This window comes from Ovis aries, chromosome 1 (genome assembly GCF_016772045.2).
Source record: "Ovis aries strain OAR_USU_Benz2616 breed Rambouillet chromosome 1, ARS-UI_Ramb_v3.0, whole genome shotgun sequence".
NCBI lineage: Eukaryota > Metazoa > Chordata > Mammalia > Artiodactyla > Bovidae > Ovis > Ovis aries.
The window spans coordinates 21,069,516-21,080,678 of NC_056054.1; positions in this window are offsets into that span (position 1 = coordinate 21,069,516).

Sequence of the window (11,163 nt, forward strand, 5' to 3'; positions counted from 1 at the left end):
TTCTCCAATGAGATGGGCAGCCTGTGCAGGTAGGGAGCTCTTTAGTCCTAGGAGGTGAGCAAGCAGAGGAGGAAGAAGGATCCGCTGTGGTGGCTGGATGGACTGGGGATTTGTGAAGGTCCTTCTTTTCAAGAAAAAAACGACAGCAATTTCCCCTGCTCAGCGTGTTGCAAGCTCACGGTTGGGTTTGGGGGTGAGAGTCCCCTCTGGGAGTTTCCTGGGAGGAGAACCCCAGCAGGCCTGAATGGTGTGCAGGAAGTTGTTTGCTGGGCTCGGTGGGGGTGGGGGGGTTGTAGGCGCTTCAGGCCACAGGGACCCAGGGCCCCTGGCCAGCCCCACCTCCCATTTCCCAAGTCACTGCTGGACCCTAGGAGGCACATTCCTCTCTCCCCAGTGGGGCTGAGGATTAGGGCGGGGATCACTCCCTTCACCTTGTCTTCCTACCTCCCTGGGAGGGGCTGGTGGATCAAATGTCTGCCCTAAATCTCCCACCACCCCTCCCAGACCCGAGCCTTGCCTGCCCCTACATATCTCCACCCCAGGTACACACCTTCCCTGGCAGAGAGGGTGCCCCTGGACCTCTACAGTTCAAATCATTCATGCGCTCAGCACGCATGAGCACCTGCTGTATGCCTGGCCCTGTGCTGGGCATATAAAAACAAGTAAGGAAAAGTCTTCTCTCCAAAGACAGTACAAAACAGGGCGATTTGGGGTTCAAAAAATAGAAAGCTATGGGAGCACAGGGTTCCAGGAAGTACGGTTCCTGGCTTACTTAGCCCAGGGAGATCAGGAAGGCCCCTTGGGAGGGAGACTTTTGGGCTGAGTCCCATAGGTCCAGTGTTCACCGGGAGAACAAGAGAGAAGAGAGTCCTGGGAGGCATAGCACCCACAAAGCTGCAGGACCTGTGTCGGGTGAGTCCCAAGTTCTGAGGGATCAAGGGCAAGGATGGGGTGGGTAGTGTCAGGGGCTGAGGAGGGAAAGGGAAGCTGGGAGCTTGAACTCAAGCTCCAGGGAGATTAGCAGCTGGGGGAGTGAGGGGGATCAGATTTGCATTTTAGGAAATTCTGCCCTCCCATACCTTTGCTGAATGGTGGTTCCAGAGGAGGCAGGGAGACCAGAGAGGAGGCCATTGTCACATCCTGATGAGAGGAGGGTGGCATGGTGTGGACTAGGGGAGGAGGGGTGGGAGAAGGGGTCAGACTGATGAGAGATTTAGGAAGTAGAATTACCATGGGGACTACAGGCTTGGGAGGGGTCAGGGGTGCTCGGAGTCTCTGGTTTGGTGCAGGGGGAACCTTGGGCTGGGTTGAGGGGAATGAGCCTGAGCTCAGGCTGGTCTTTAGGGTGTCTTTAAATTGTTCAAGAGAAGATATTGGGGTGTACTGGATCAAGGCGCAAGAGGGGGGCCTGTCTGCACTATTTTAGATCTTAATCTATTTAATAAGTACTTACATGGCACTTTCTCTGTGACTGGCACCTCACAGATATTAAGTCATTTAATCCTCACATAACACTATGTGGTAGGTATTACTGTTATCCCCATTTAATTGATAAAGAAACTGAAGCACAGAGAGGTTAAATAACTTGCCCATGACCACACAGCTAGTAATGGGCCAACCAAGGTGTGAAAACCCGGCTAATCTCAGAATCCACGTGCTTCACCTTGGCGGTTGTCAACAGAGATGGAGAACGAAGGCATGTCACTAAGTGAGCTCACACAGGGGACGCTGAGGATGGAGCCTCGGGGAAACCAACTACAGAGCCAAAAAGATTCTGTTACGGAGCTGGGACAAGCTGCTCTCAGCTGCTGTTGCCTTTGGTCCTTAGTTTCCTCTTCTATTGACTGGGTATCATTAACTGCGTCCAGCCTGCTTCCGGGGAGGCTTGGATGAGACAAGGGAAGATGAAACGAGGGTCTGGAGGAGGCTGGGGGCTGAGTGATCTGTGCCCGGCATGCAGTATGTGCTCAGCCGCCCACAGCGGGCAAGATGGGAAAGGCAGGGGACTCCCCGGAACGTCTCCCTGAATCCTTATATCCTTAGACCTTGGCCCGTCTCCCTTCAGTCCAGGGTTCCCCTGGGGGCCTGTGGAAGGGGCACCATCTGAGAGGGTCCCGGACGGACTCTTTAGGGTTGGGCCCACCCGCCCCTCCCCACTTTCCCACAGAGCTGCCAGACCTGGAGCCTCCCCTCACCCATCCCTCATTCCCCTCTCCCTTCTGGGAAAGCCGATTAGGAGGCGGCCTCCTGCCCGCCCCCCTGACAAGTTCGTCTGAACTTCCAACAAAGGCCCTCAGAGGGCTGCGGGAGGGAGGGCCCGCCACCAGGAACCTGACACCACCGGCCCAGCAGCACCCCGGCAGCCTGGGAGGCGGCTGTGTGACTCTGCACACCCCCAACCCCCATGCAGGCAGGAATGTCTCCAGAGGGGACCTGGCTCCTCCAAGGCCTGGGGGCTGGGGGACATCGCCACCTGGGACCCCCTCACGATGATGACAAGGCCAACTCCAGGAGGGCAGGCGGGGCTCTCGCACACGTTCTCACCTACAGTCATCCCCACACACTCCCACACTCCCCATGACACAGGTACCCCCGCACCCCCCGCCATAACCACATACATGGGACGTGCTGACTTCTGCACTGCATCGATCTCAGGGTGTCTGTCTGTCTGTCCACCCCATACAAGTCCTCAGCCTCGCCAGGAGGCTGTACACCTGCCCCGCCCCAAAACGTGCATTCTTCCTGGCTCACTCACACTCCAGACACCATCCTCCCAACACTGGGACAGCAGCTCCAACTCCCTCCACCAACACAGAGGCCTCCCAGCTACGCTGCCAGCTTGGTGCCCAAGATTCTCCATGAGCTCTGCCCCAGGCCTGGTGAAGACACAAGAGTCTGGGCATCAGCTGCCCAGATGCCCACACGAGAGTCAGATCAGGGCCCGAGCTGCCATTCAACACTCACGTTCCCTGACCCCATACACCCATCCTTACACAACATCTTCTTTCTGGGGGACACTTTGGGGGACACACAGGCCCCTGCGTTCAAGCCCTGTATTGTTCTGATGTCTCCATGTCAAAATCTTTACCTTTAAACAAAGGACCCTGAATTTTCATGTTGCCTGGACTCAGTCCACGGGGTCGCAAAGAGCTGGACACAGCTGAGCGCGCACACACACCACCAGCCGTGTAGCTGCTCTCACTCCCTCATCGCAGTCTCCCTGAGTTCTGGCTCACCCAGCCCTTCTGTGGCGTTGGAAGCTCAAGAGTCTCTGGAAAGATCTCAGCTTCTCCCACCTGCCTGAATGCCTCCACTTGGTCTTACAGCCGAGTCTTCCCTGTCCACCCCATCCTGCATCAGGCAGCTGGGTGTGATGAGTGAAGGGAGCTGCTGAGAGCATACTACGCTGCTATTCACCTCTTCTTAGTGCCATCTCGGGGCTCACTGTCCTTGTTTGTAAATGGCCTAATGAGAACAGTGACTTCAAAAGACTTAAAAGAAACAGCATCTGTGAAGCACTGAGCACAAAGCCTGCTGCTGCTGCTGCTAAGTCGCTTCAGTCGTGTCTGACTCTGTGCGACCCCATAGACGGCAGCCCACCAGGCTCCCCCGTCCCTGGGATTCTCCAGGCAAGAACACTGGAGTGGGTTGCCCTTTCCTTCTTAGAGCACAAAGCCTGGCATTTAGTAAATACTCAATACATACTTTGGAGAAGCAATGGCACCCCACTCCAGTACTCTTGCCTGGAAAATCCTTTGGACAGAGGAGCCTGGTAGGCTGCAGTCCATGGGGTCGCTAAGGGTCGGACACGACTGAGCGACCTCACTTTCACTTTCATGCATTGGAGAAGGAAAGGGCAACCCACTCCGGTGTTCTTGCCTGGAGAATCCCAGGGACGGGGGAGTCTGGTGGGCTGCCGTCTATTGGGTCGCACAGAGTCGGACACGACTGAAGCAACTTAGCAGCAGCAGCAGCAGCAATACATACTTATTATTGCTAAGATTACACTATTATAAGTGCTGGTGAACAAAACTAGATCCAGCCTCCCTGGGCCTATGAGGGTCTAGTGGGTAAAATGGAGATTACTTGATTAATCACACATACACAGAGGTAAAGTGGACAAGGTCTCTAGTCTCATGGGGCTTACAGTTAAAAGGAGAGGCAATCTGAGGCAAGAATCAGGACTTGGTCTGGAACAAGGCCAGGAGTCTGAGGTTAGAATCAGGGATCAGCCTGGGGCACATCAGTTAGGAGCCAGAGCTTGGGCTCAGAATGGGGCCAGGGTCAAAGCTTTGTGTTTGGCTGGGATCAGGGATCATTCAGGGCTCGGTCCAGGGCAAGACACAGCTCAATTAGAGGTCAGAGTTGGGGCTCAGATTGGGGCCAGGGCAGAGCCTAATTTGGGGCAGGGCTGAGTTGAGTCTGGGACTGGTACCAAGTCAGACAGACACTTCTAGCAGTCAGTCACTGTGGGGCTGTTTAATGAGCTGCTAGGCTTCTTCGAACCTTTGTTTTATCATCTGTAAAATGGGGAGATCTCCGTCTACCCCCTGGCTCGTGGGAATCGAATGAGCTCATGGTAGAAGCCAAGGATTACACCGCTGCCACGGCTGCTGATGACTCTAAGCCTGGTCCCCTGGGGTGCTCCTCCCCCTGCCCGCCCGGGGAGGCTGCGCCACCCTCACCCACGCCCCCAGCTGTGGGGAAACCACCACCCTAGCCTGGGATCCTTTCCAAGAGGAGTCTGGATATTTCATAAAGCCCTTTGAACAACAAAGGCCACAGGAGCGATATTTCCTCCTGGGGGCTGACCGCCCAATGGCTCCTTTATCTTGGCAACCAGGCTTGAAGAGCTGTTCTTGGAAAGAGCTCGTGTGGGGCGTGTGCGAGTGCGTGTGAGTGTGAGCCTGTGTTCACAAAGCTGCTCTTTGTTGCCGTCCCCACCTGAGCGGCTGCAGACCTGGAAGCCTGGGTCCTTCAGAGGTTAACCTGTCCATCCCTCGCCTCTACACAGATGTGCTGGTCAGCCAGGTGGGCGGGAACACTGTCTTTTTCGCCTTAAGATTCTCCCAGAGGCGAGAACTCCAGGAAACAGGAGCCCTAGTGCCTCAGGAAGAAGGCAGGTTAGGGTGGGATGGATGCCTGACAACATGGGAGAGGTGACCGGGAGTTTTGGTCCTTTTAGCAGGTGCGGTGCTTCCTTCGCCCTGGGGTCCAGGCCCAGCATACACAGCCCCTCTGGAGGCAGGGCCAACAAGACGCCCAAGAGGCTTGCCCAATTCAGACTTACCTTCAGCAGGCTCTTGGTGAGCCACCTGGAGAAACACTGTCAGCCAGCAAGCCCCGACCTGCCTCTCAGACTGTGGGGTATGAGAGAAGTCCCTCTCTGGGCCTCAGTCCCTATGATGGCTTGGACTGCAGCCCCTGGCTGGACTGGGTAGAAGCTCCAGGTACACAGGCAGGACCTGGAGTAGCTGGATCTGCAACAGGAGTCTGTCTATCATCCCCTCTCCCTCTCTGCCATTCCAGCTGCTAGGATCCTGCCAAGCCCAAGCGAATGGATAAGGATAGGGTGGGGGTTGCCTACAGCAGGACCCACTGTGTGAATGGTCTGGGGATTCCTGCTACAGGTTCTCAGAAGAGACATCCTCAGGGTCCCTCCAGTCTAGTCCCCATTCAGTCAGGAATTGCTAACACCCAGCCCCTGCCCACAAACCTGCAGGGACGAGGAGCTCATTACCTTGCAGGGCAGCCTGCTCCAGGGCTGACTGGGAAGTTCATCCTCATTTGAGCTGAAGCCTGCCTCCTCCTCCTCAGGCCTGGCCTAGGGGAGGGTAGGAGTGGGGCACACAGAACATGCCTGTTCACAGTGTTCTGGGATGTTTGACCAAATTGGACTGTGTAGTACTCACACACTCGGGGCCCTTTCCCACCTGTCTGCTCTTGCTGTGAAAGTCTATTCACTCTTCAGAACGCACCACATGCACCCTCTCTGGGAAGGCTTGTGGGGTCACTCCTTGCTCTCTCCCTCTCTTGACCTCTCTGGAGCACCAGGTAAATCCAGATGGAGCTCCCTGAGCAGGACCCGGCGGCATGGTCAGAACCAGACGCAGAGTCATTGTGGAACCAGTACTGCGCTGGAGGGGCAGCAAGAGGGGTGGGCTCTGCCTGGGATTCCGGGGGCCCGGGTCCTGTCTGGACTTGCTCTGGGGCCTTGGGCGAGCCCTGGCCTTTTCTGGGCCTCTGCTTCCTGTGCAAAGGCTGGAGGGCAGGCTCTTCAGGCCACCTGCCTGCCTTGGAAGGCCTTGCTTTCTGAATGTCCTGCTGAGTGATATTCATGGCCCAGTTTCCTCAGCTGTTCCATCCAGGGCCTCTTCCCAGCCTGGACCACGTACCCGGCTGTGGGTGCAGATGGGGTGTCAAGGCGCCCATTTGGCAAAGGCCCAGCAGCTGCCCAAGGAACTGGGATATGTCCAGGGATGGCACCCAGGGAGGAGTAAGCACCCTTGGGCCATGCAGGATCTCAACCCTCTTCTCCATTAAAAAAAAATACATCTTTCTTTTCTTTCGGTATTTTTGACTGCACTGGACCTTTGTTGCTGCGTTCTGGCTTTCTCTAGTTGCGGAGAGCAGGGGCTACTCTTCATTGCGGTGCATAGGCTTCTCACTGAGGCGGCTTCTCTTGTTGCAGAGCGCGGGCTCTACCCACATGGATTTCAGGAGCTGCAGCTTGTGGGTTCTAGAGTGTGGGCTCAGTAGTTGTGGCACATGGGCTTAGTGGCTCCGCAGCATGTGGGATCTTCCTGGACCAGGACTGAACCCATATCCCCTGCATTGGCAGGCAGATTTTTAACCACTGGACCACCAGGGACGTTCCTTTCCTTCTTTAGAGATGAGCCTGGCCCTGAGGCTGAGGCCATAGCCCAGCCTGGTCTCTTCCCGAGGATGTGGCTCTTATTTTGCACAAGCTTTAGCTCTCTCCTCTCAGTCTTGAGCCCCCGTGTCCCGACTTTAGGGGCTAGCCACCCCTAGTCTTTGTGAGGAGGATGGGAGGATCTTTAGTCAACTAATGTTTATTGAACACCATCTATGTGCCAGACACAGCTTTGGGAACTGGAAATGCAGTGCTGAACAAGACGGTCCCTGCTCCCAAGGCACTCAGTGCTGGAGACAGAAAACAAATAGATAAGCACTGCAACAGATACGTTTGGGGTGCTGATGAAAGGTCAGAGTGAAGGTGAAAGTGAAGTCGCTCAGTTGCGTCTGACTCTTTGCCCACCAGGCTCACCACGACTCTGTAGCCCACCAGGCTCCTCCGTCCATGGGATTCTCCAGGCAAGAATACTGGAGTGGGTTGCCATTTCCTTCTCCAGGGGAGCTTCCTGACCCAGGGATTGAACCCAGGTCTCCCGCATTGCAGGCAGACGCTTTAACCTCTGAGCCACCAGGGAAGCCCCAATGAAAGGTCAACAAGGACTCAAATAGGGAGTGGGGTCAGGGTGCAATGGAGGAGAGAGATGGAAGGATCAGACCATGAGTGAGGACAGGGAGGACCAGACATGTCAGATCAACATCCAGGTGGACAGCCGATGAGGAAAGAGGCTGGTGCAGGCCTGGAGGCTCCAGTGAAGGCTCTGGGGGAGAAGGGGTGGGAGCGGGGTGGGATCTATTAAATAGCTGATGACTCCAGGCCCTAATCCTGTGCCAGGCCTAGGCGGGTAGTCTGTGTTGGGGGAGGGGAGCACCCCCGCTGGGGTGTAATTTCACGCTGAAGGGCCTGATGGGGCGTCCCAGGGACTGATCCTTTCTGGATCAGAAAACTCACTTCCCTTTGTCGCACGCAGGGCGATTAATGCCTTAACCCTTTGTGGGCTGGCCCAGGGCCAGTCCCGCCCCACGGCACCTCCAGCCCCAGGGAACCCTACCTAGCCCAGAGCCCTTGCCTCCCTCCCTGCCAGCGCTGGGACCTGGTCCTGTCTGCGGGGAGGGAGACGCTGGGACTGAAGAAAGCCAAGGGACAGATTCCCAAGCAGCTTGTCCACGTCCCTGTTCCTTCCAGGGCAGCTCACCAGGCCCAGCGCCCCCAGAGAAGTGAACTCTCCACCTCTATCTGCAGGCTCTCTTATAGCTCAGTTCAAGTCCAGCCTCCCTCAGGAACCAGGGTCCAGTGCACCCATCGGCACAACCTTTGCACGCGTCACAAACGGGTGCTCACTGTCTCCAAGGGGGCCTCCCCACTGGCAATAGGCAATACAGCCGAAACCGCCTAGTACCACAGATCTCTGAGTGAGGAATGAAGACCCCCAGCCCCACTCTCCCCACCCCCTGACCCTGAGATTCCCTGACCCTCACAGGCCGTGACTCCAGTAGCACCTCAGACATAGCCCTGGCCAGGTCGCCACTGTCAGCCCCTGCCTTTCTGCCCTCTCTAGGCCCTCTTTTAACCTCATCTGGGTTCAAAGACCCACCAAGGAAGTTGTTGCACCTTCTTAGGCCCCTCCCCTCGCTCCTCCCAGCCCCGCCTCCCATCTCGGGGCAGCCTTGCAGGTGGCCCCGCCCAAGCTCCCCTGGAGTGGGCGAGAGGGGCAGGGGCCCGGGCTAGGCCTCCGCTAAGCTCCTGGGGTCTCTAAAACCCCAGCCCCATTAAAAGAAAGACCCTAAATGTTATTTACACTTCGGAGTCTTAAAAACCATTAACAAAAGCCACTTAATTCAATTATCTTCCTGGCTGGCTCGGTTCTCAGCGCTGAGCCCCGGCCTCCCCTGGCCGCCCCCTCCCTCGCCCTCCCCCTCACTGTCATTGTGTCGGGCTAATGAGGTAAACTGAAGCGAGCCCTGTCCCCCCTGACAGGTTTATGAGAATTTAATAAAGCGTGGCCGGGACCAAATGAGTTGCCTCAGCCTCGGAGAGCTCATTGTCTTCGGCGTCAGCGTTTTTTGACTCGAGCCGCCCCCTCCCCCGCCCCCTCCTGCCTGGCTCGGCCCTCAGCGCCCCCCACCCCTCCCCGCCCCAGTGCCTCCCCAGGTGAGCCGGGGGAGGGCCTGGCTGATGCCAGCGCGGCCTGCAGGGGCAAGGCCCTGGGGCCCAGCCCTGACCTGGGCAGTGTGCCCAGGGGAGGACCTACCTCCCCTCACACACACCGGGCCCCCAGAGTGCGCAGGGATCGCTGGGACTCCTACTTCCTACCTCCCTGCTGTGTCTGACTGACACTGCCCACCTGGGGCTGAGGCCTGGCGAGTGCACAATTCACTTTTTCTTGCTTGTCTGCAGGGATGGACCAGAGTAAGGGGGCTTCTCTTCCTGCCAGTGCACATGGTAGGGACACAGGACCCTCAGTTATGACCTGGTCACCTTCTCCCCTTTGTCCCTGAAAGGTAACAAGGGGGTGGAGCACAGCCCAGTGAGTGGAAGGGATTTGCCCAGTTTTCTGCAGGAATCAGAAGTAAAGATGCAAGAGGCACCCAGGCTGGAGGGCCCCAGACACACAGGCAGGCAGGCAGGCCCCACCTGGAGCTCAAGGGGTACCTGGAGAAGGCCCAGCTGTCCTTACCCCCTCATGTCCCAGACAGCCTTGAGCCAGGCTTTCTCTGTCTAGCCTTTCAGGGATGCAATGTCTAGGAGTTTCTGGACCACTCAGAGACCCAGAATTTCTTCTCTCCCCCTCAAAAGTGTTTCCAGAAGGTACTGCCTTCTGGGGCTAAAGCCTGGCCTGAAAGCCTCATCTGGAAAGTCCTGAAGTCCAGGGTATTTGGGAACAAGTCCTAGAGATCAGGGCTCAGTCTTCGACCATGACAATAGCTGAGTCTCAGTTCAGGGTCAGCATTCAGTTTGGGACCAGATTCAGGACTCTGTGACTAGCATCAGGTTCAGCCTGATACTAGAATCAGGGCATGGTGCGTGGATCAAGGTCAGGGCTCAGCCTGTGACCGAATAAGAGCTTACTGTTTGTCCACAATTAAGGCTTAGCCTGTACCAGGTCGGGGTGCAATCTTTGATACAGGTCAGCATTGATCAGGATCAGTGTTCACTGTGTGGAGCAGTCAGGATCAAGGCTCACAGTGTGATCAGGGTCAAGTTCAGGTCAGGACCTCTTATGGACCTGGGCAGGGGCTCAGTCGAAGGTCAGAGTGAGGACTCGGTCTAGGACCAGACCCAGGACTTAGCTGTGTCCTTGATAAAGCATAAATCTGTGTCCAGTATCTGGCCTCCCTCTGTGATAAGGTCAGAATCCAGAGTTGGAGATGTCACTTAGCAAATCTGGGTGACTTAACACCCACTTCTTCATGCACACCGAACTCCCTGCTCTCCATCTCCTCAGGCCTGGCCCCTCAGAAAAGGAAATGGGGGAAGTTGTGCAGTCTGGCGGGACTGTCACCTCTATCCCCTGTCGTGTGCCCAGGGTGCCCTCTGGTGGCACTCCCTAGCAGTGCTGTTTTCCTCAGTCAGCCCGCCTATCTGGCCACCACTTACTTAAGGGAGCCTGGCCCTCAGGTGCATCCATCAGTGTCTATCCAGGCAGCTCTATATTCCAGCCTCACTCCACCTCCTCACAATGCAGAAAATAGGAACTGTCCAGGGGAATCCCCACACACATAAGCACTTTTCTCCCTTCCTGTTCAGAATTGGGTATCTTGATAATTCGCTATTGCAGGAGGCCCAGAATCTTAGCTGTGTGATAACATTCACAGCTTTTTACTCATTCAGTTGTTTGACAGATATTTATCAGGCATCTGCCTCGTGCCAGGCGGGCACTGAGTGCATAGCTGTCAACAAGCCAGCAGTCCCAACCTCTTGGAGCTCCCCTTCTACCCCCTTCTCCCTAATTCCCAACTCCTAGGGCACAGACCTCACTGGAAAGGCACTGGCAGAAGGTGAGATTCAGAACTGGGCAACTTCAAGTCCCTGCTCTGCCCTAGAGTCAGAGGCTGGACTACTCGAGGTTCTGGTCCCGTCTTCACCTCCCTTCGCCCACATCATCAGGATGCATGGCTTCACCACCACCCACAGGTTAATTTCTTCATCTGCATCACCGGGGCTCTCCATCTGGAACTCGGGGGTGTGGCTCCAGCTCCTATGGGACAGCTCCACTGGGTAAGCTGACCTTCCATGTGGCCATAGCCCTTGCTTTGTCGTCCACCATAGGCCCAGCTGTGCAAACCACA